Below are 26,340 nucleotides of genomic sequence, written 5' to 3'. Positions count from 1 at the left end.
TAGCGATAGAGCGAACAACTAGCAAGCAAAGATAGAAGTGATATCGAGGGTAATGGTCATCTTGCCTGAGATCCCGCTAGGAAGAAGAACGAGTCCGCGAAGAAGACAAGCGGACGGAGTCGAAACGAATCCTCACAACTCCGGAACGAAACCGAAGCAAACCGGAAAGAAGCAAACAACATAGTAAACAACCATCACATAAACATGGCATGATGCACAATCAAGTATGATGCATGTCCATTTAATGAGGCATGACATGGCAAAGTGCAACAAACAACACTACAAATTAAGTGGAGTTCAATATGCAACGAGTTGCATATTGACGAAACACCACATGCATTTATTTAGTTCTCTCTCGTTTATGTACCCAACAATATTAGATGTTATTAAACATGGCAAGGGGTGAATCATATGAAAGCTACCTATCTAGACAAGTTAAAATGAGGCCGGAACAACAAACAACAATTCGGGAAAATCCCCATGTCCATATTTTAGATTTGGTACTGTTCTGCCCTAAACCATATTTGTATTGTTGTTAAACAGGAAAATAAAGTGAACCAAGTTATTCTATGCATTTTTCCACCCCATTTACATATAAAGTTTAATTAGAAAGGAGCTACGGTTATTTAGTTATGAAATAAAGCATTTTAGCATGGCATTTATGCAAATAAGAACAAATAACATTTTTAACATGGATGAAAGCAGCATATTATGAAACTAGATGAAATTCTAAGCATTTTACATTTTTAAACCATTTTAAACCGATGCATGGTTAATGAGTTATTATATGCGTGAAGACTGGAGACTTTTCTGTAAAACTGCAGAACCCTGGCTAAAAGCTAAAATCGCAGTGCAGGGGAAAAAATACTACGGGACGAAACTGGCTGGGCCACAACAAAGCAGAGGGGCTGGAGGGGCTGCTCACCCATGGGCCAAGCCCAGCTGGAGAGGAGGAGGCCCAAGCGGCGCAAGATGTGTCCCGGCCGTGGTCAACGCGAGGCGAGCGAGCTGCTCCTTCTCGTTTTTTTTAGAGTACGCCAATGGCGCACCATATTTTTATAGAAGGGAGCAAACATAATTACAAGAGGCTAGGCATAGATGCAAACATCCTGCTAGCGGAACCCACTCAACACCTAAGGAGAAAAGACCTAACTACTCACAAAACGGTGTATTCTTCCGACTCCGGCTTCATCCCATTCTCTAAGATCGTCAAAGATTTGGTGCACCAATTGTCTCAGCCTCCTCTGTTGCTCCAGACGCCCAAAAACTCTAGCATTCCTTTGTTTCCATATGGACCAAGTGACGACTATGACAATAGTGTCAAAACCTCTTCTATCCCTTGTCGCAATTGCACTCCGCACTTGAAGCCACCATGCCTCAAGTGAATCACCAGGTTGCGGCTGCCTAATGGTGACGCTGATTTCTGTGAAGCATAGATGCCAGACCTCCCGAGCGTAGGGGCAGTGGAGAAGTATGTGATCGACTGTGTCTTCCTCTTGTAAGCATGTGTAGCAAGCAGCCGTACTGTCCTGCAGGCCGTGCCTAGCTCGCCGATCCGAGGTCCAAAGTCTATATTGCACCGCTAGCCATGCAAAGATTTTGCATTTGAGGATCGCCCCACTCCTCCAAATACACTCATACGTTGGAGAAGTCGCAAGCCCAAGATACAGAGCCTGATACACCGACCGGGCTGTGTACTGCCCCGAAGCGTCCCAAGGCCATGTAAACGTATCCGGCGCTTGAGGGTCACGACAAGCATCCATAGTAGCCACTCTGAGATGCATGAGCTGTATAAGGGCCATAAAAGGTGGCTCTCCATTAATATCCATCTCCCACCTACTATCCACCATAGCCTGGCCGACTGTCCATTTGTTTTGCACTCTGGTGGGAACCAAAGGTAAGATGGCCGGCGCAATGTCTTCCACCGCCCAGCCGTTCATCCATCGATCCTTCCAAAAGAGCACTCTGTTACCGGCTCCCACCCTGATTTGCACGAGTTGATTGAAAAGCTGCCTCGCTTCATCATCGACCAAGAACGGGATGCCTTGCCAAGGTTTATCCAAGTCCGTTCTCCTCAACCATTCCCATCTCACCCTAAGTGAAATAGCTTGCAACTTCAGATTCTTAACTCCGAGGCCTCCAAACCTTGTTGGGCGACATATGGTGTTCCACGCCACAAGGCATTGCCCGCCGTTGACCTTGTCCTTCCCAGCCCAAAAGAACGACCGCATCCAGGCGTTAATTTCATCAAACACCCAATTAGGAGCATTGAGCACCATTAGCTGATGGATAGGTCTCGCCGCCACCACTGATTTGATGAGTACAAGACGTCCTGGCCGTTCAATGAGACCTCGTTGCCAGGATGGGAAGAAACTCCTCACTTGATCAACGAGAGGCTGCCAGTCAGCTTTGGACAGTTGGTGAATCGCCAGGGGAATGCCCAGATACTTGCAAGGGAACTGCCCAAAGTCACATTGAAGGTGAGCGGCAACTCTACGCTGGTCGTCCTCCGTGCCGCGAATCAAGATCGCCTTTGATTTACTATAATTCACCTCCAAACCTGATGCATGGCCAAAGCTCGCCAGCGCCTGCTTGACAAAAATCAAGTCCATCTCCGTTGGTTTGATGAACAACGCAACGTCATCCGCGTAGATTGATAACCTTTGTGTCGGAGAGATCCCAGTGAGGTTGCTAACCACCCCTTCCTCAGCGCCTTTCCTGAACATCACCGTTAGGGCTTCCATCGCGATGACAAACAGTAGTGGTGAGACGGGATCCCCTTGGCGAAGGCCGCAAGCGTCCACAAAGCTCTGTCCCGGACATCCATTCACCACCACCTTTGTGCTTGCGGTCTGAAGCAAATATGGCCACCCACCTAATCCACGCCTCCCCAAAGCCTTTTTTCTCAACACTTGGAACAGAAACGGCCAGGACAAGGAGTCAAACGCCCTCGTAATGTCGAGCTTCAGGAACACTCCAAGCGTTTTTCTGGCCTGAAGTTTCCTCGCGATCTGTCTGACCAGGAGGTAATTGTCGTGCAAACATCTACCAGCGATGAAAGCCGACTGATTTGCCTGGACAATTTCCTTCATTCGTCTCCTAGCCCTAAGAGCCAGTGCCTTGGCGAAGAGTTTCACAAAGCTGTGCGTCAGGCTAATCGGGCAATAATCTCCCACCGAATCAGCATCTGCGCGCTTAGGAATGAGAGTGATCAGCGCCTTGTTTAACTTGCCAAACCCGCGGCTGTCTCCGACATATAACTTCATGATAGCTGCCATAATATCATGCTTGATAATAGGCCATGCCTTTTGGTAGAACATGCCAATAAATCCGTCAGGCCCCGGCGCGCGATTAGCCGGAAGGTCTTTAATTACATTCCATATCTCCTCCTCCGTAAATATGGCGTCTAGGTCATGAAGATCCACAACTTCCATCTCAAGGTAATCAAGGTCAAGGGTGAACTCCCTGGCTTGGTACTTTCCCATTCTGTTTCTGAATTCAGAGGTGAACACCTCTTCCTTTTGGTGCTGCTCAGTGATAATATTATCGCCCTCCTTGACATGCACAATGTAGTTCTTGGTGCGTCTACCATTAGCCACCGCCTGGAAGAGTCTGGTGTTGGCATCGCCAGCACCCAGCCATCTAATCCTCGAGCGTTGCCTAGCAATCGTCCTCTCAAGCGATGCCAGCCCAAGCATAGTCATCTTCAGGGTTCTCCACAGCCATAGCTCTTCCGCGGTGAGGGAATGCGACTCCTGCACTTGCTCCAACCTTAGGATCACCCAGTTTGCTACTGTCAACCTGATTTTGATGTTACCCGTCTTCCTCTATCCCCACGATTGCAAAGACATGGCCGCGTTCTGGAATAGAGCGTCAAGACTTTTGAAAGGATCCACAATGGCATCATCACACACCCAGGCCTCTCGGACAGCATCATCAAACCCATCCAGCTTAGTCCAATACATCTCAAATCTAAATCTCCGCTTGGGGGCGCACATGGCCTGCATACATAAGTGTAGTGGGGCATGGTCCGAGACGTTTGTTCCCAGCGCCTGGAGAAAGCAGTCTGGGTTCGCAAGATCCCAATCCACTGATACGAGGACAAGGCCGATTTTGGTAAGAGTAGGGTTGTCCCTCTCATTAGACCACGTGAAGCGCCTCCCATGCATGTACGGTTCTTTTAGCTCTAGGTCATCCACGAATGCTCTGAAGTAGTTCATGGTGCGCCTGTTAATGTTGGTGTTATTTTTCTCCGAGGCCCTAAGGATCATGTTAAAATCGCCCAGAAGCATCCAGGGACCGGGGCATGCCGCCCTTCGAAACCGCAGCTCCTGCAGAAACTCTAGTTTCTGATCGTCTCCTTGCGGTGCATACACTACTGAGATCCACCATAGGCTCCCGTCAAGGTTATGCACCTGACCGGTGAGGGCATGTGTATCCAACACAACATGATCAACCTGCACCACGGTCGAATCCCACGCCAAGACCACACACCCACAGGTGTCAGTCGCCGGAAGGTAAGCAAAGCCATCATACGATGGACCGATACATTGCATGATAGTAAATTGATCTACAACATCCAGTTTCGTCTCCTGAAGACACACCATATTACATTTGACCGATGAGATGAACTCCCTCACCGCCTTCTTCTTCGCCGGATTATTCAGGCCTCGCACGTTCCAACATGTGATCAAAGGGCTTGGATCCATGCTAAAACATGTGGAAACTCCAGCTGCCCGACTGCACAAAACTACGCAGCCAATGCCAACGTGTTGCCACCCTCAAGCTCGGGCCGTGGTGGTAGCATCTTGCCAAAGATCGTAGCAATCACGCGCACATGTTGCTGACGGAGTGGTGAGTCAAACAACTCCTTGAGCTCCTCCACAACCGCCTCATCTGGCTCCAAGTCCTCCGGAACCAAGCCGAGTGCCCTCAACAGCACATTCTCCGTCGGCGTCGTCTTTGATGGAGCATGCATCCCGGCCCTCTTGGCAGCTCTGGTCGTGGGACGGGGGGTGAAAGGCTCCGCATCCGAGCGAAGGGACGAGGCATGAACTTCCTTTAGAATGGGTGGTGCTAACCTCTTGATTATGTTAGTGCAGAAGGTCTTCATTCGTCCATACGCGACCTCCTCCTGCTGCGAAAACCCCTGGGCTCCTGAAGAACCCTGCTCCATCCGCACCGCGGCCTGCTGAGCCACATCCATTGCGCCCTGAGCTTCAACTTGTACTCCTTCTGCATTTGCATGCTGGGAGCCATCGCCATGCAGGGGTGAAATGACAGCCACGTCCCGTGTTGGAAATATGCCCTAGAGGCAATAATAAAATGGTTATTATTATATTTCCTTGTTCATGATAATTGTCTATTGTTCATGCTATAATTGTGTTATCCGGAAATCATAATACATGTGTGAATACATAGACCACAACATGTTCCTAGTGAGCCTCTAGTTGACTAGCTCGTTGATCAACAGATAGTCATGGTTTCCTGACTATGGACATTGGATGTCATTGATAACGGGATCACATCATTAGGAGAATGATGTGATGGACAAGACCCAATCCTAAGCATAGCACAAGATCGTGTAGTTCGTTTGCTAGAGCTTTTCCAAATGTCAAGTATCATTTCCTTAGACCATGAGATTATGCAACTCCCGGATACCATAGGAGTGCTTTGGGTGTGCCAAACGTCACAACGTAATTGGGTGGCTATAAAGGTGCACTACGGGTATCTCCGAAAGTGTCTGTTGGGTTGGCACGAATCGAGACTGGGATTTGTCACTCCGTATGACGGAGAGGTATCTCTGGGCCCACTCGGTAATGCATCATCATAATGAGCTCAATGTGACCAAGTGTTTGGTCACGGGATCATGCATTACGGTACGAGTAAAGTGACTTGTCGGTAACGAGATTGAACAAGGTATTGGGATATCGACGATCGAATCTCGGGCAAGTAACGTACCGATTGACAAAGGGAATTGTATACGGGATTGATTGAATCCTCGACATCGTGGTTCATCCGATGAGGTCATCGTGGAACATGTGGGAGCCAACATGGGTATCCAGATCCCGCTGTTGGTTATTGACCGGAGAGTCGTTCGGTCAGTCTGCATGTCTCCCGAACCCGTAGGGTCTACACACTTAAGGTTCGGTGACGCTAGGGTTGTAGAGATATTAGTATGCGGAAATCCGAAAGTTGTTCGGAGTCCCGGATGAGATCCCGGACGTCACGAGGAGTTCCAGAATGGTCCGGAGGTAAAGATTTATATATGGGAAGTCCTATTTTGGCCACCGGAAAATGTTCGGGATTTTTCGGTATTGTACCGGGAAGGTTCTAGAAGGTTTCGGAGTGGGGCCCACCTGCATGGGGGGACCCACATGAACGTGGGTAGTGGGGGCAAGGCCCCACACCCCTGGTCAAGGCGCACCAAGATCCCCCCTTAGAAGGAATAAGATCATATCCCGAAGGGATAAGATCAAGATCCCTAAAAAAGGGGGATAACAATCGGTGAGGAAGGGAAATGGTGGGATTTCTTTTCCCCACCTTTGCCAACGCCCCAATGGACTTGGAGGGCAAGAAACGAGCCCCCTCCACCCCTATATATAGTAGGGAGGCGCATGGGAGCCGTACCCCTGCCCCTGGCGCCTCCCTCTCCCTCCCGTGACACCTCTCCCTCTCGCTGAGCTTGGCGAAGCCCTGCCGAGATCCCCGCTGCTTCCACCACCACGCGCTCGTGCTGCTGGATCTCCATCAACCTCTCCCTCCCCCTTGCTGGATCAAGAAGGAGGAGACGTCTTCCCCAACCATACATGTGTTGAACGCGGAGGTGCCGTCCGTTCGGCGCTCGGTCATCGGTGATTTGGATCACGACGAGTACGACTCCATCAACCCCGTTCACTTGAACGCTTCCGCTCGCGATCTATAAGGGTATGTAGATGCACTCTTTTCCCTCTCGTTGCTAGAAGACTCCATAGATTGTTCTTGGTGATGCGTAGAAATTTTTTAATTTCTGCAACGATCCCAACATCCCGCACCTCCAGGCATGCATGGGCATGCGCCAATGGGAGTGAAGCCATCTCCTCGCATCCCGAGGAGCTAGCAGGTGGGTCTGCGCCTCCAGCAGATGCATGCTGACAATCATTGCCAAGCAGGGGTGGTTAGCTGATCGCGTCCTGCCCCATCATGCATGAATGCGCTCCGATGCATGCAGAAGGGGCATGCACCAATGGGTCCCTTTCTGCGGCCTTGTCCTTATCCGTGGCGGCAGCAAGCAGCACACTCTTGTCGACACGCGGTAGCATGCTCACCACTTGAGTTGGTTCCTGGCTCCGCACCGTCTCGAAATCCGGTCCCAGCAGTGGAGGGTCGATGGCCCGTCCCCTCGTACTGCTAAGGCCCACCTCCCTCTTGTCCACATCCGAACCTGCCAATACTGCGCTCGGGCCCTCCGGCAACTGCGGATTGCACTGGATTGGCTCCTGCTCCTCGACCACAGCGTTGGTCACATCAGCCTGGTTAGAGATTTGAACCAGGCCGGCTCCCATCACCGCATTTTTGGGATCCGAGGCGGGGGTGGTGGTACCCGAGGTGATCCTTCTCGTCACTGAAGAACAAAGACAGCAGCAGCAGGTTCGGGGCGACGGACGGTGGGAACGGCTGCCGGCGACGTGGGACTTGGGCGCGACGCTGGAGATGGTGGGGCGGCCATGGCGGGGCTCCCGGCGACGAGGACAAGGCGAGGAGGAGCGGATCCAGGCGGAGGCGACCAGGAACTTGGCGCGCGAGCAAGGAACTTGGCACGGGCGAGAGACTTGAGGTCCAGGAGCCATGGCATCAGCGGGAGCTGCTGGTCGGAGAGGTGGCCGGCGGGCGAGGGGTCCTAGTCCGGTTACTTGCCGGACGGCGACGGCGCGAGGAGTCTCTGGACGGCGACGAGGTGTTGCGCGAGGGGAGGAACGCGTGGCCTCGAGCGCCTGGCTGTCGAAGCAGAGGAGCGGGACGACGCTGCAGCTGTTGTCGCCGGCGGCGTGTACGCGCAAGGCCGCGGGGAGGCGCTGGTGCTCACGATCCACTCGGGAACGAACAGAGGAGGGAAGAGGAGGCACGGCCCCGGGCGTCCTCGAGCATGCGGGCGGGCGGACCTGGATCGGGAGCTTGGCTCTCCATCACGCTCGTCCCTGTGAACCAGCGAGAGGAAAAGACCTGAGAAGTGGTAGGAGGCTTGCGGGAGGAGGCAGCAGGTGAGGTGGATGGAGTTGGATCGAGAGTAGCTCTGGTTGGCCGGGCGGATCGAGGGGAGGCCTCGAGTGGTTGGTTCGGTTGGAAATTTGAGGGAGGATTTGGATCAGGGAAGAACTCGAGGTAGGAGGAGACAAGAGGAGTGGCGGTTGGTCTCGGGTTAGACAAATATATATAACTAGATAATTGTCCGCGCGTTGCTGCGGAACATTTTATACTCCTTCCATTCCAAAATATAAGAATGTTTTTAACATTAATATAGTGTCAAAAACGTTCTTATATTCTGAGACAGAGGGAGTAATAATCAATTGAGTAGCAGCCTAAATAGAGGTTACATGACAGAATAATATCACATAGGTCCTTCAACCCTCACCAAGTGCCAGGCAACCGGTAGCATGCTTAAAACCACTTATGCTCCTGTCTGTAGGACAAACAAAGTGAACACAGCCAATGAACTCATCCATGCTTATATTGTAAAGAAATTATAAATTTAGTGGCTTGAATTTAAAAGCTAAAGAAAGGATGAAACAAAATGTAATTAGCCAAATGATTGAACAGCGAAGGCACGCATGACTGTTTTATGCGTGTACAGGGTGCCAGCAGCCCCGTTTGAGCTACCCGCAGCAGGAAATTGTCTTGTCGGATACTTGTCTATTGATGGGAGAAGCAAAACCACCGAATCATCTTAGATCCTTGCCATCAGCGGAAAATCGCTCGACACTTGCAGCAGGACTCTGACCAAATCTGAAAATAAGCTTGCCATCCAGGACATATGGTATCACAATTGTCGACTGTAATATGTAACAAATAGAAGCCGTCAGAATCATATTTCCATGCCCCCTAAATAAGTACACAGACTAACAGAATGTGCATATGATAAATCAGTGCAAACATAAGCTTGTGCTCTCTAAATAATTATGGAGACTAATAAAATGTGCATATGATAACTCTAGCAAAAATAAAATTCAGATATGAGAGCTTGTGTGCCAATGCGGGAGCAGAACCTGGCAAAAAAAGAGGAGACCAATTCGCAACAAAAGAAAATAAATAAAGAAGCCAATGTGCATCCCTGCAGATAAGTAATTTCGCAGCATATGTACAGTGCAGAGAAATAAGCACAAATAATGTACCGATGGTGCACAAACTAATGATTTTCTTCTTCTAAACAGTAAGCACTTCTACCCATTTATTATTTAAGAATAAGAACGTTAGGTTTATTTTTTATTCAAAGAGCAGAGGTCGATTAGGACAAACTGAATGTCATGCATGGACTCGAGGAGCATATGAAAATAAACCTAAATTCAAGCGCAAAGAGGTGCTTGTCGAATCAAATTTTAGGTGCATAGCTAATCATATTCTGAATATTTTGCTTTCTGAATAACAGTGAATAATTCTTACCATGAAGTGCATATACCAATAATTTTTTAGCGCAGGTTGAGAGTGAGTGAGATGGTTATGACCCTGCATCACAACATATTGAGATGTCAGTCAAAACTCAAGAGTCATGTTCTCAAGCATTTTTTTTTACTAAAGCTGAAAATATAGAGGTACTAATTCTAGGTATGGGAGAGTCATGTTCTTCAGCAAGGCTATATTTTTACTTCAGAACGCTTTCCATTCGTCAGGATCTATCCTCCCACTGTTGTTCAAGTCTGCCTCCTTGAATGTCTGTTGGAATGTAATTTAGCATAAACATATGGATAGCTTTAATGCTCCTTGCGCAGCAACATTTGATCTGGATGTGGTGTACCTAACCCACAATCTGTTCGACAGCATCATTAGAAAGATGTAGGCCTGATTCATTCAAGATTGACACACCCAAACTATCAAACTGTAAACTTGTAAAGGTAGTGTGTGTGCTATACTTAGCGGCCGATATAATGGGTTTTGTGTTATTTTTTCAATGAACCAAAGAGTAGTTCTGACAGAGCTGAAGTATAAGCATCTAAATGGACAAATTGCAGTTTATAGTGGTATGCTCAAAACATCGTGAAGTACTCTATTAAGTTGTCAGGATTATGTGCAGAATAATTCATTTAATAAAAGATACATACCTCTTCATATTCGACGCTGCTACTTGTGCCTCGCAGAACCATAGTCTGAATGCAAGAATTGAACATATATAAACACAAGTCACCCCAAATCCTATATAGCAGCCTACTGCCACTTGAATATCTACACATAATCAAACACACGCTGTCACATACTGAAAAAACAGAGGTATGAATCAAAGAAAGAAGGTGAGGAAGAAATAGCCTGAACTGAAGGCGTCCTTCCTGATCTCCAATGGTGCATCTAGGAGGGCATGGTGGGCGGCGGCTGACAACATTCTTCCTCCACGGCGTTCCCAAGAGGCGGACGATATCTATGTTGACGCAGACCCCTTCCTCTCCGCCCAAGGGCCGCAGTTTGGCAACCGGCGCTGACGTCCTGCGGAGGAGGCACACCACGTTGAGCAATAGGAAGATCACAGGAAAACATGTTGTGGAGATCACATCGGCAACAACATCAGTCCGTCTCCTCGTCTGCTTGTGCCGCTAGGTCCGTCGACGGGCGGCAACCGATTTGGTGTGGATTGGCGAGCACGGGAGGTGGAGTCTTGTACCGGTGGCAGATTTGATAGGCGAGCCAAGAAGATGGAACAGCGGAGGCAGACTTTGTTGCGGAAGGGAGTGGATGTGGAAGGGGAAGGGGTATAGGCGCCGAATAATCTCGAGACTGCGTTTCTGCTGCGTGGAAGGGGAGGAGAGAGGGTCGTTCTGTTCTCTGGTCAAGCGGTAACAGAGGATGATGTGGCAGAGCAGCTGTGGTGGTAGGGCCCATCTGTAAGCCGGTAATTCAAAGTTGACGTGGCAGAGCTGCTGAGGTGGATAGACTGCATGTCAAGAAAAATAAGATAGTGGGGATCAATTATTTAGGTATTATAGATATAGATGAGTGGGTTAGGTTAGGGGTTATCTCGACCCTCCGATTGTAATTGGACGGCCCGGAAAAAATAGGCTAGGTTAGGTTAACAAAGAACCGAAGATATTTAGGGGATGTTTGTGGATGATCCGGATCCATCGGTGATGACTGAGCGGGTTGGGTTCGGGGAAGTTTCCGGACGCGCGCGAGGGGGTCGGTGCACTATGCAGAGAGGGTCAATGGTCGGACAACAAAAGAACGGCTGGTCTGAGAAAGGTCAACGAAGGCGAGGATGAAGCGGCAACTACGAACGGATGCAAGTTTTATGAAAACATGTGGATGCAATGCTAATAATGACATGATGAAATGCAACAAACAAATAAAACACACGGCGACAACGAAAAACAAGGAAGGCATCTGGAACGTCGGTCTTGGGGCATCACAACACTCCTCCACTTATAAGAGATCTCGTCCCGAGATCTAGGATGGCACCGGAGAGAAACGGAAGAGGAAGAGAAAAGGTAAATCTAAGTTGCATCTTCGACAAACGAGTGAAACCACGAACCTTGAGAGGTTGAAAACTGGAAAGAAGAACACAAACGAGTTGAACGAAGTTGAGAGCACTCTGGTAGAAAAGAGAAACAAGGAACACCATGTGAACCTTGGAGGTTGCAAAGCTATGAATGACGAGCACAATGTTCAAGAAGGAATTGAAACCACTCTGGCTGAAACGAGGCAAGCAAGGAACAAGGCAGAGAAAAATCGGACTGCACTCCGGAATGGAAAAGAGATGCATGACTTGACAAGATGAAAAGAACTTGAAGAGAAGACACAACGCTCCGGTTAAATGGATAAGCACGAAAAGAACACGATCCTCACAATTCGAGATGATGAGTGAAGAGAGCAACATCACCATGCCTCCGGAAGAAAGAATAGAAGATAGATCATTGGTATAAAGAATGGAGAAGAAAATGCCAACTTCTGCCACAAATTAGCTTGGAAAGCACCCTTCCAAGAAGGTCATAACGGAGTTGTTGGAAATCCAACAACGAAGCGAATAAGCTTGTAGTGGGCTTATGGAAAACTTCTCATAATTGAGGCAAAATTCTGCCACTACGGAAACAATTGATTGTTTAAGTTCAACGGAGAGATGAAAACTTCTTTCATCGAGAGGATAGGAGGAAAAGCTTGGATCATTGATAAGCACCACAAATAGCAATATTCCCAATGGAAGGCTTTAGGTGAAATCTATACCAAGATAACTCCAAGGAAGAAAATGATGGGTTTAAATATCTCATTCCCGACAACTTGTCAATCATGAAACATGAAGGAAACTGTCAAAATGACATAACACCACCTCAAAAGATAAGATAGAAAGAATTGCACCTCGGAATGCAAGATGAAGAATGCTTGAACTCCTCAAAACAAGACATGTGTTGAACACCATATTTATTTTAGAGTATAGCTTGGCGGATCTTAACTCCGAGAGAAATCTTGAAGAACAATTGGAGAATGAATGAGATCTTCGATGAACCACCATGAAGAAACTGTCGAAGAACTCCAGATAGATAACAAGATTATCGCAACGAAAGGAAAATTGCAAGAACAAAATGAAGGCTTGCAATGATTTAGATGGGGCTTCGGGACGAGGTAATTGAGAGCTTGGAACTCCAGAAACAAAAGATGAAGCATCTTGAACCGAGAATGTTATATGATGAACAACTCCGGAACGAAGAACTTAATCACTTGAATGAAACGAGAATAAGAATTATGTTATGTGTATCCTTCACCAATTTAAATTGATGATAAGCAACGGATTTGGCACACTACTTATTCTTTTGCAAGGATTGAAGAGAGATATAGCGCCAACTTGAAGAAGTCTTTGACAAATCACCGGGAGGATTGGAAAGAACGAATGAAATGATACGATAATAAAGGAATAGGAATGTTGAACAAACCACCGGTAGGATTATGAGAGAACAAATGAATTGATATGATAACAAGAGAAGAGGAATCTTGAATGGACCACCGTAAGAATTGGAAATGAAAGTAGCAAAGGCACAATTCACCGGGAAGAATTAGAAAACGAATAAAGATACTTGAGGGAATTTAGATACATGAGGACGAAGAGATCATGAACTAATTAGAGGATATTTGGTTATGTGTTGACGGATGTTCTCGTCACAAGAATATCGGAAAGATCCCAAGATACCCGCGTGATCCTAAAAAAAATTAGTGAAATTTGAGGAGAGGAAAGACAAAACATCTACATCAAGAGGCCTCACGAGAGCGACGAAGGGACTGAGGAGTAAAAAGAATCCTACTCTCCGATATATATAATCCTAAGACTCAAAACATTTTTGTTCTAGACTCAAGAACGTCACCGATTCGATCAAGCAGGGGGCTCCTAAGTCGGGGATGGCTCTGATTACCAACTTATAACACCCACAATGCGGCTATATCTCTCACGTGTCGAGGCACGACTTAGAGGCACAACCGCATTGTGTTTTTGTCGCAAGAAGGGTCATCTTCACACAATCCCATGTAATGAACAAGAATGGGATAAAGAGTTGGCTTACAATCGCCACTTCACACAATACATAAATGAATCATACATCAATCAGAGTACACACATAGGTCCGACTACGGAACCAAAAGAAAAGAAGACAACCCCAAATGCCAGATCCCTGATCGTCCCAACTGGGCACCACTACTGATCAACATGAAAAGAAACATAGTAACGACCAAGTTCTTCATCGAGCTCTCACTTGAGCTAGGTAGCATCGCCTGCAACTGTTTGGAAGTATCTGGTGAGTCATGAGGACTTAGCAATCTCACACCCGCGAGATCAAGACTATTTATGCTTATAGGAAAGGATGGGGTAATGAGGTGGAGTTGCAGCAAGCACTAAGCATATATGGTGGCTAACATACGCAAATGAGAGCGAGAAGAGAAGCAACGGAACGGTCGTGAAGCTAGCAATGATCAAGAAGTGATCCTGAACTCCTACTTACGTCAAACATAACCCAAAAACCGTGTTCACTTCCCGGACTCCGCCGAAAAGAGACCATCACGGCTACACACGCGGTTGATGCGTTTTAATTAAGTCGAGTGTCAAGTTCTCTACAACCGGATATTAACAAATTCCCATCTGCCACATAACCGCGGGCACGGCTTTTGAAAGATAATACCCTGCAGGGGTGTCCCAACTTAGCCCATTATAAGCTCTCACGGTCAACGAAGGATATTCCTTCTCCCGGGAAGACCCGATCAGTCTCGGAATCCCGGTTTACAAGACATTTCGACAATGGTAAAACAAGACCAGCAAAGCCGCCCGAATGTGCCGACAAATCCTGATAGAAGCTGCACATATCTCGTTCTCAAGGCACACCGGATTGTCCAAACTTCCGGTAGGCGAGCCCAGAGTTGCCCCTGGTGGCCACCGGCGGCTGACAGGTTGGACCAACACTCAGAGGAGCACTGGCCCGGGGGTTTAAAATAAAGATGACCCTTGAGTCTGCAGAACCCAAGGGAAAAGGCTTAGGTGGCAAATGTTAAAACCAAGGTTGGGCCTTGCTGGAGGAGTTTTATTCAAGGCGAACTGTCAAGAGGGTCCCATAAATCACCCAACCGCGTAAGGAACGCAAAATCAAGGAACATAACACCGGTATGACGGAAACTAGGGCGGCAAGAGTGGAACAAAACACCAAGCATAAGGTCTGGCCTTCCACCCTTTACCAAGTATATAGATGCATTAATTAAGATAAGAGATATTGTGATATCCCAACTTATCCATGTTCCAACATGGAACAAACTTCATCTTCACCTGCAACTAGCGACGCTATAAGAGGGGCTGAGCAAAAGCGGTAACATAGCCAAACAACGGTTTGCTAGGAAGGGTGACAAGGTTAGAGGTTCATGGCAATTTGGGAGGCTTGATAAGCAAGTGGTAGGTAGCGCGGCAAAGCAATAGAGCGAACAACTAGCAAGCAAAGATAGAAGTGATTTCGAGGGTATGGTCATCTTGCCTGTAATCCCGCTAGGAAGAAGAACGAGTCCATGAAGAAGACAAACAGATGTAGTCGAACGAATCCTCACAACTCCGGAACGAAACCGAAGCTAACGAGAGAAGCAAACCAGAAAGAAGCAAACAACATAGTAAACAACCATCACATAAACATGGCATGATGCACAATCAAGTATGATGCATGTCCGATTTTATGAGGCATGGCATAGCAAAATGCACAAACAATACTACAAATTAAGTGGATCTCAATATGCAACTCGTTGCATATTGACGAAACACCACATACGATTATATAGTTCTCTCTCGGTTATGTACCCAACAATATTAAATGTTGTTAAACATGGCAAAAGGTGAAGCATAAGTAAACTAACTATTTAGGCAAGTTTAAATGAGGTCGGAAACACAAACAACAATTCCGGAAAATCCCCATGTGCATATTTTTGATTTGGTACTGTTCTGCCTAAAACCATATTTTATTGTTTTGAAATAGGAAAATAAAGTACACCAAGTTAATCTATGCATTTTTCTACCCCATTTTCATATAAAGTTTATTTAAAATGGAGCTACGGTTATTTAGTTATGAAATAAATCATTTTAACATGGCATTATGCAAAATTAAACAAACAACAAGTTTAAACATTTTAAACATGGATGAGTGGCAGATTATGAAACTAGATGAAAAACTAAGCATATTTCATATATAAATTATTTACATATGATGCACAGTTATTTAGTTATTAGATGCATGAATACTAGGGGTTCTATATATAGCAAGTCGATTTTTGGATAAGGGCATTTGGTCCCTCCGATCTTAATTTGACGGTCCCGGAAAAATAGGCAAGTTTGGAGATGTTTTATAGATGTTTGGAGATGTTTTATAGATGTTTGGAGATGATCCGGACCCATCGGTAGTGATAGTCCGGGTCGGGTTCGGGGGCAAGTTTCGGACGCGCGCGAGTGGTTTGACGAAAGGCCAAGGAGACATGGGGGTTTTTACGGCCTCAAAGAAGAGAGAGAAGAGAGCGGTCCATTTGATATGACAGGTCAACAGAGACAAGGGAGAAGCGGCAACTGCGAACGACTACGGGTTTTATGAAACCATGCGGATGCAATGCGGATGATGCGATGATGAATGCAACAAACAAATAAAACACACGACAACAACGAAAAACAAGGAAGGCATCTGGAGCGTCGGTCTCGGGGCGTTACAACAAGCTCTCACGATCAACGAAGGATTTCCTTCTCCCGGAAAGACCCGATCAGTCTCGGAATCCCGGTTACAAGACATTTCGACAATGGTAAAACAAGACCAGCAAGACCACCCGACTGTGCCGACAAATCCCGATAGGAGCTGCACATATCTCGTTCTCAGGGCACACCGGATGAGACATCCTACGAGTAAAACCAACCCTCAAGTTTCCCCGAGGTGGCCCCGCAGTCTACTCGGTTCGGACCAGCACTCAGAGGAGCACTGGCCCCGGGGGGTTAAAATAAAGATGACCCCCGAGCTCGCGAAAACCCAAGGGAAAGGTATAGGTTGTTGGGCAAATGTAAAACCAAGGTTGGGCCTTGCTGGAGGAGTTTTATTCAAAGCGAACTGTCAAGGGGGTCCCATAACCCCAACCGCGTAAGGAACGCAAAATCAAGGAACATAACACCGATATGACGGAAACTAGGGCAACAAGAGTGGAACAAAACACCAGGCATAAGGCCGAGCCTTCCATCCTTTACCAAGTATATAGATGCATTAATTAAATAAGAGATATTGTGCTATCCCAACATGTCCATGTTCCAACATGGAACAAACTTCAACTTCCCCTGCAAATAGCACCGCTATAAGAGGGGCTGAGCAAAAGCGGTAACTTAGCCAAACAACGGTTTGCTAGGAAGGATGGTTAGAGGCTTGACATGGCAATATGGGAGGCATGATAAACAGGTGGTAGGTAGCGCAACATAGCGATAGAGCGAACAACTAGCAAGCAAAGATAGAAGTGATATCGAGGGTAATGGTCATCTTGCCTGAGATCCCGCTAGGAAGAAGAACGAGTCCGTGAAAAAGAGAAGCGGACGGAGTCGAAACGAATCCTCACAACTCCGGAACGAAACCGAAGCAAACCGGAAAGAAGCAAACAACATAGTAAACAACCATCACATAAACATGGCATGATGCACAATCAAGTATGATGCATGTCCATTTAATGAGGCATGACATGGCAAAGTGCAACAAACAATACTACAAATTAAGGAGTTCAATATGCAACGAGTTGCATATTGACGAAACACCAGATGCATTTATTTAGTTCTCTCTCGTTTATGTACCCAACAATATTAGATGTTATTAAACATGGCAAGGGGTGAAGCATATGAAAGCTACCGATCTAGACAAGTTTAAATGAGGCCGGAACAACAAACAACAATTCCGGAAAATCCGCATGTCCATATTTTAGATTTGGTACTGTTCTGCCCTAAACCATATTTGTATTGTTGTTAAACAGAAAAATAAAGTGAACCAAGTTATTCTATGCATTTTTCCACCCCATTTACATATAAAGTTTAATTAGAAAGGAGCTACGGTTATTTAGTTATGAAATAAAGCATTTTAGCATGGCATTTATGCAAATAAGAACAAATAACATTTTTAACATGGATGAAAGCAGCATATTATGAAACTAGATGAAATTCTAAGCATTTTACATTTTTAAACCATTTTAAACCGATGCATGGTTAATGAGTTATTATATGCATGAAGACTAGAGACTTTTCTGTAAACTGCAGAACCCTGGATAAAAGCTAAAATCGCAGTGCAGGGAAAAAATACTACGGGCCGAAACTTGCTGGGCCACAACAAGGCAGAGGGGCTGCAGGGGCTGCTCACCCATGGGCCAAGCCTAGCTGGAGAGGAGGAGGCCCAAGCGGCGCAAGATGTGGCCCGGCCGTGGTCAACGCGAGGCGAGCGAGCTGCTCCTTCTCGTTATTGAAGAACAAAGACAGCAGCTGCAGGTTCGGGGCGACGGACGGTGGGAACGGCTGCCGGCGACGTGGGACTTGGGCGCGACGCTGGAGATGGTGGGGCGGCCATGGCAGGGCTCCCGGCGACGAGGACAAGGCGAGGAGGAGCGGATCCAGGCGGAGGCGACCAGGAACTTGGCACGCGAGCAAGGAACTTGGCGCGGGCGAGAGACTTGAGGTCCAGGAGCCATGGCATCAGCGGGAGCTCCTGGTCGGAGAGGTGGCCGGCGGGCGAGGGGTCCTAGTCCGGTTACTTGCCGGACGGCGACGGCGCGAGGAGTCTCTGGACGGCGACGAGGTGTTGCGCGAGGGGAGGAACGCGTGGCCTCGAGCGCCTGGCTGTCGAAGCAGAGGAGCGGGACGACGCTGCAGCTGTTGTCGCCGGCGGCGTGGACGCGCAAGGCCGCGGGGAGGCGCTGGTGCTCACGATCCACTCGGGAACGAACAAAGGAGGGAAGAGGAGGCACGGCCTCGGGCGTCCTCGAGCATGCGGGCGGGCGGACCTGGATCGGGAGCTTGGCTCTCCATCACGCTCGTCCCTGTGAACCAGCGAGAGGAAAAGACCTGAGAGAGAGAGAGAGAGAGAGATCCAGGGGGAAAACGGAGGGAGAAGAAGGAACGGGCGGTTCCTGGTGACTGTTGCTACTGGCCGGGAACCTTCGACGGGGAAGCACCAACGAGGAGGATGCTGAGCGCGGGAGGCCGGCGCTGGGTCGTTGCGGGAGCACCTGGACAGGGGCTCGAACAAGCAGGGGATCAGGCGAGGTGGTAGGAGGCTTGCGGGAGGACGCAGCAGGTGAGGTGGATGGAGTTGGATCGAGAGGAGCTCTGGTTGGCCGGGCGGATCGAGGGGAGGCCTCGAGTGGTTGGTCCGGTTGGAAATTTGAGGGAGGATTTGGATCGGGGAAGAACCCGAGGTGGGTGGAGACAAGAGGAGTGGCGGCGGCAGCTAGGAGGATCCCTATAAATTAGGGATTTGGTCTCGGGTTAGACAAATACTCCCTCTGTCCGGAAATACTTGTCGAAGAGATGCACAAAAATGAATGTATCTAGAACTAAAATACATCTACATACATCCATTCCTCTAACGAGTATTTCCGGACGGAGGGAGTATATGTAATGAGTGGGTTAGGTTAGGGGTTATCTCGACCCTTCGATTGTAATCGGACGGCCTAGAAAAAATAGGCTAGGTTAGGTTAACAAAGAACCGAAGATATTTAGGGGATGTTTGTGGATGATCCGGATCCATCGGTGATGACTGAGTGGGTTGGGTTCGGGGAAGTTTCCGGACGCGCGCGAGGGGGTCGGTGCACTATGCAGAGAGGGTCAAACGGTTGGACAACAAAAGAACGGTTGGTCTGAGAAAGGTCAACGGAGGCGAGGATGAAGCGACAACTACGAACGGATGCAAGTTTTATGAAAACATGTGGATGCAATGCTAATGATGACATGATGAAATGCAACAAACAAATAAAACACATGGCGACAACGAAAAACAAGGAAGGCATCTGGAACGTCGGTCTTGGGGCGTCACACTTGAACTCCGCCATCATGGTCCTTGCCGCATCCGTCAAAGTCTGGTTCTTCCTTTCCGCTACACCATTTTGTTGTGGGGTGTGTGGTGCGGAATATTGATGCTTGATCCCCTCATCACTAAGAAACTCATCCAAGGTGTAGTTCTTGAACTTGGTGCCATTGTCACTTCTTATTGTCAAGATCTTTGCATTGTGTTGATGTTGGGCTTCATTTGCAAAGTCAATGATGGTTTGTTGGGTCTCGCTCTTCCTCTTGAAGAAATATACCCAAGTGTATCTTGAATAATCATCCACAATCACCAAGCAATACTTTCTACCCCCAAGGCTATCAAAGGATGGAGGCCCAAAGAGATCCAAATGAAGGAGCTCCAAAGGCCTCTTCGAGTAAATGATAGTCGTGGGAGGGTGAGCCTTTTCATGTAGCTTTCCTTCGATACAAGCACTGCAAGCACGATCTTTGGAAAAACTAACATTTATTAGTCCACGGACGTGGTCCCCCTTGAAAAGACTTTGCAAATATCTTATATTTACATGGGCTAAACGGCGATGCCAAAGCCATCCCACGTCAACTTTAGCCATTAGGCATGTCGTGGTCTTAGTGGGTCGCTCCGAAAAGTTAATCACATAGAGACCGTTCTCGACATGCCCAACAAAGGCTACTTTAAGAGTCTTGCTTCACAAGAGGGCCATAGTATCAATATCAAAGAAAGTGGCAAAGCCCATGAGTGCAAGTTGACGAACGGAAAGTAAATTGTATGCAAGGGACTCAACAAGCATGACCTTCTCGATCGTGAGATCATGAGAAATGACAACCTTGCCGAGTCCCAATACCTTAGAGGACGAGGCATCACCCCACTCGACATTGGTGGGAATAGATGGAATCTTGTGCACGTCCACCACCAAGTCCTTGCTTTCGGTCATATGATTTGTAGCTCCACTATCGAGCAACCATGATCCCCCACCGGAAGCATACACCTACAAGAGATAAATGCTTGGTTTTAGGTACCCATTTTGTAATGGGTCCTTTGATGTTAGTGACAAGGGTCTTAGGAACCCAAATAGACCATTCAATGTACTCATAAGGAGAGCCAACAAATTTGGCATAAACATGCCCATCACTAGCACGGCACAACACATAAGAAGGGTTAAAGTCGTCGGCTTTGTTGGAAGGGGTGGCATTGCCCTTCTTGACACCACCACCCTTCACATTGTTCTTCTTCTCCTTGGAAGCACCTTCTCCCTCCTTCACAAAAGTTTGCTTGAGAGGAGGATGTCGTTTGGTCTTGTCATTCTTCTTCTTGTTCTTGGACATGGGTGCGAACCCAATCCCTTCCTTGGCCACAACTTCCTTTTGATTGCTCAAAAGGTTGTTGAGGTTCTTCTCACCTTGTATGCACGACACAAGGCCTTTCTCAAGTTGCTTATTCAACTTTGCATTCTCCTCAACAGGATGCACATGCTCACAATATGGGTTAGTAGCATTTGCATTATCAATTAAAACCATGTGAGGAAAAGTGGCTTTCTCCTTGGTTAGCTTTACTTGGAGTTGATCATGAGACTCTTTGAGGCTATCATGAGCACCTTTCAAGACCTTGTGAGCCTTGTCAAGTAAGTCAAACTCCTCTTTGAGTCTAGCAAAATCAACCCCAAGCTTGGCCTTCTCGGAGTTTAGCTCACGAGATACAACAAGAGCATGATCAAGATCTTTCTTTAATTCAGCATGGTCATCGTTGTATGACTCCTCAAGAGCCAGACGAAGACCTCGCTCTTCCTCAAGAGCATTGGAAAGATCCGAAATCTCATCGGCATAGTCACGACTATGCCCCTCCATCTTGGAGATGGTATCTTCGTGAGCCTCGATCATGTCATTGGCTTCACCAAGTTGTTCCAAGAGAGCAACAAAGTGCTTCTTGGATTTACCCTTGAGTTTACTCATAAAAGACTCAAATTCATTCTCCTCGACATTAGACCCCTCATGTTCATCAATGCAATCCGTCAAAGAAGGATTATTAATGATGGTAGTTTTGATGTTGGGAGTTACCTTGTTGGTGGCTTTAGCCATGAGGCACTTGGCGGTGATGTTCTCATTGGGTGAGTGGAAGAGAGACACCCGTGGAGTTGTCGCAATGGCAACGGAGGCCGTGGCAACCGACTCACCGTCTTCATCATCATCATCATCCTCATGGTACTCTTCTTGTGCCACTAACCCCTTGGGAGGAGTCTTCTTGATGAAGTTGCTCTTGTTGGGGAAAGAGTTGGCCTTGTCCTTTCGGATGAGCTTGCCACCATTGTCTTCCCTCTTCTCATAAGTACATTCCGCAACAAAGTGGCTCACATTGCCACAATTATAGCAAGTCCTCACTCTTTGCTTGACCTTTGCGCCACTTGAGTTGTTCTTGTTGAAGTTGGGCCTTGTGTTCTTCTTGCTCCAAAATTGCCTTGAAGCAAGAGCTATGTGTTCATGTTAAGCATACTTTCTATCTTCAGGATTGCTCTCCTCTTCTTCCTCTTCTTCCACACTAACCTTGGCCTTCAAGGCAAGGTTGGGCTTCTTTGCTCTTTGAGAGCGCAACACCGCATTGTCGGCGGTCTTGTCCAAGATGCTCATAGCCACAAACTCATCCAACACTTCACTTGAGGACAAGGTGTGGAAGTCCGTCCTTTGACGAATGACGGAGGACATGGCCTTGTGGTAAGGCATCATGGCCTTGAGGAATTTGCGCTTGATCCAATTGTCATCCGTATCCTTGCTCCCATGATCTCGAAGTGAGACCGCGAGAGTAGTTAATCTCCGATAAAGCTCACGAGGTTCTTCATCTTCTTTCATTGCAAACTCATCAGCTTCATCTTGCACCACTTCATAGTTGGAGCGTTGAATGCTTGCGCTTCCCCTGTAGAGGGACACAACATGGCGCCATGCATCCTTGGCCATGGTGAATGGCCGGAGGTGAGCAAGATCTTCGGGTGGAATTGCATCTTGGATGATGAAGAGAGCATTCTCATTGAATTGATTGTCCGCGGCTTCTCTAGGGGTGAAGTTGCTTCGGTCATGCGGATAAAAACCTTCTTCAATGATTCTCCAAAGATTAGTATTAACATGGTTTAAATGACGCTTAAAGTGATAAACCCAAGAATCAAAGTCCTCATTTTTCACAATCTTAGGGGGAGGACCGGCATGATTCAAATGAGTGGAAGGAATCGGTCCACCATACGTAAGTGGAGGTTCCACATGGGCAAAGATGTCGTTGCCATTTTTACCTCTAGTAGAAGGAGCCTTTTCACTAGTAGCTTCCCCCTTATCGGAGTTAGCATCCGTCACCTTATTAGTGGGATCACCCACTTTCATCGGTGCGGTGGATAGTTTAAGCCCTTCTAAGAATTTGTTAAACATGCTTTCAACCTCGGTCGTCATGGAGGTTTTCAATGTGTCCAAAGCCACATTGAATTCCTCACGAGAGACCGCGGTTCCCCCATCGGCCGTAGACGAGACCAGATTCACACCAGAGTGCTCCTCCACACCGTCTACGGTGTCAACCATACTCTTCGGATGGCAAAGTCCTTAGTAAAGAGACGAGGCTCTGATACCAATTGAAAGGATCGATATAGTTGACTAGAGGGGGGGGGGGGTGAATAGGCAACTAACAATTTTTAGCTTTTCTTTACCAATTTAAACTTTGCATCAAAGTAGGTTGTCTAGATATGCAACTAGGTGAGCAACCTATATGATGCAACAATAATAATCACACAAGCAAGCAAGGGATATAACACAAATAAGCTTGCACAAGTAAAGGCACGAGATAACCAAGAGTGGAGCCGGTGAAGACAAGGATGTGTTACCGAAGTTCCTTCCTTTTGAGGGGAAGTACGTCTCCGTTGCAGCGGTGTGGAGGCACAATGCTCCCCAAGAAGCCACTAGGGCCACCGTATTCTCCTCACGCCCTCACACAATGCGAGATGCCGTGATTCCACTATTGGTGCCCTTGGAGACGGCGACCGGACCTTTACAAACAAGGTTGGGGAAATCTCCACAACATAATTGGAGGCTCCCAACGACACCACGAAGCTTCACCACAATGGAATATGGCTCCGCGGTGACCTCAACCGTCTAGGGTGCTCAAACACCCAAGAGTAACAAGATCCGCAAGGGGTTAGTGGGGGGAATCAAATTTCTCTTGGTGGAAGTGTAGATCGGGGCCTTCTCAACCAATCCCTAGAAAATCAACAAGTTTGATTGGCTAGGGAGAGAGATCGGGTGAAAATGGAGGTTGGAGCAACAATGGAGCTTAGGGACGGAAGAGGTGGTCAACTCAGAGAAGAAGACACCCCTTATATAGTGGAAGAAGAAATCCAACCGTTATCCACCAACTCAGCCTGCGAAGCATGGTACTACCGCCGCCGGGGACGCGGTACTATCGCAAGGGCACACGGTACTACCGCAAGGCACTGCGGTAGTACCGCCCATGCAGCAGTATCTAAACTAGTCCTAAAGTGATGAGGCAGAGGGCGGTAGAACCGCTGGCGCGGTACTACCGCTCCCCCTTGCGGTACTACCGCAAGGCAGGGATAGACTAGATTTGGGAAGGCACGGATGTATAAAAATACATCTGTGGCAACCTTCGCTGAGTTGGGATCTATGCAAAAATCTGACATGGTAGTACTGTAAGCCAGGAGCGGTACTACCGCGCGGGGCGCGGATGTAAAAAATTACATCCGCCCCAACTGCCGCGCATGCTGTTGAGCCTGGCCAGAGCGCACGGTGCTACTGCGCCCCTGGCGCGGTACTACCGCGTAGGGCGCGGATGTAAAAATTACATCCGCCCCTACTACTGCAAAAGCAGCAGCGCCTGGCCTGAGGCTACAGTACTACCGCTCCAAGGAAGTAGTACTACCGTGGGCACTTGTGGTACTACCGCGCTAGAGGCCGGTACTACCGCAAGGGCCTGCGGTACTACCGCTCCTAGGAGCAGTACTACCGCATGCCCCAGTTCAGCAACAATCACGACATTTGCATAGACACGAAAAGACGGAGGATGCTCCAAAGTGCCAAAGGAAAGGTGGTGCAAATGGAGTAGACGTGTACATGATGATTCCATCCAAACCTTTCCAAAGCGAACCCCCTCTTAATAGTACGGCTTTCCTACGACTCAAATCCACCAAAGAGGAACGTAGGGAAACACCGTCTTCAATAGTCTTCGAGGGGCACCAAATCGTCTTGTGCCTAGTCATGATATATCTGAAATACTCAATGCACACGATTAGTCCGCAAAAGCATTGTCATCAATCACCAAAACAACCAAGGGATAAAAATGCCCTTACAAAGTCCTCTTTACTCCCATACGACATAACCCACTTATCCGCGTTTAGGCTGCTATCACCCCCGCAACACCGACAATAAGCAAACCATGAACATATTGGAACACTCTACAGCGGGGGCCCCTCATGTTTGCGCGAGACGGAGGGCACCGTAGGACAGCACCATAAATAAAATATACAATCATACCAACAAAGATCACGATTAACCCACAGGACAAAACGGATCAACTCAAACATCATAGGATAACCATAGATCATTGGGAACTAATATATGGAGTTGAGCACCATGTTTAAGTAGAGATTACAGCGGGGACAAGAGGTGTTACACCGCTGCATAGAGGGGGAGAAAGTTGGTGTTGACGGTAGCAAGATTGTTGATGTAGATCGCCGTCACGATCCTTACCCCGGCGGCACTCCGACGCCATCGGGAGAGAGGGGGAGAGAGCCCCCCTCCTTCTTCTTCTTCCTTGTCCTCCCCCCTAGATGGAAGGAGAGTTCCCCCTCTGGTCCATGGCCTCCATGGCAACGGAGGGGCGGGAGCCCCTCCGAGATTGGATCTCCCTCTCTGTTCTCTTCTATTTTGCGTTCCCTTTTTCTGGCCGAAAATTGTTTCTTATATTCTCGGAGATCCATAACTCCGATCGCGCTGAGATTTTAACACGATTTTTTTCCGGATATAAGCTTCCTTGCGCCCGAAGTAGAGATCCAACCGACGTACGAGGTGAGCACAACCCACTTGGGCGCGCCCTGGTGTCTTGTGGGCACTATGGGCCCTCGTTTGCATTGATTCCAAGTCCCAAAAATCACATATATTCCAAAATAATTCTTCGTAAAATTTTATTGCATTTGGACTTCGTTTGATATGGATATTCTGTGAAACAAAAAACATGCAAAAAACAGGAACTGGAACTGGATCAATATGTTAGTCCAAATAAATCATATAAAACGTCGCCAAAAGTGTATAAAAGTTGTACAATATTGGCATGAAACAATCAAAAATTATAGATACGACGGAGACGTATGAGCATCCCCAAGCTTAGTTCCTGCTCGTCCTCGAGTAGGTAAATGATAAAAATGATATTTTTTGATGTGGAATGCTACCTAGCAAAAACTTCATCATATATCTAACGATGGCATGAATATTAAGACATAAGTGATTCAAAGCAATAGTCTATAATTTGACATAAAGACATCAATACTCAGGCATCCCAACAAACAATCGTGTCTTTCAAAATATCAACACTAAAGAAAGCTATCCCTACAAAATCATATAGTCTTGTCATTCTCTATCTTCTTAACACAAAGTATTTATCA

The sequence above is a fragment of the Triticum aestivum genome, chromosome 4D, assembly GCF_018294505.1.
Source record: "Triticum aestivum cultivar Chinese Spring chromosome 4D, IWGSC CS RefSeq v2.1, whole genome shotgun sequence".
In the NCBI taxonomy this organism is placed as follows: Eukaryota; Viridiplantae; Streptophyta; class Magnoliopsida; order Poales; family Poaceae; genus Triticum; species Triticum aestivum.
The sequence above is the reverse complement of the archived record's forward strand: the minus strand, read 5'-3'. Positions refer to the sequence as shown.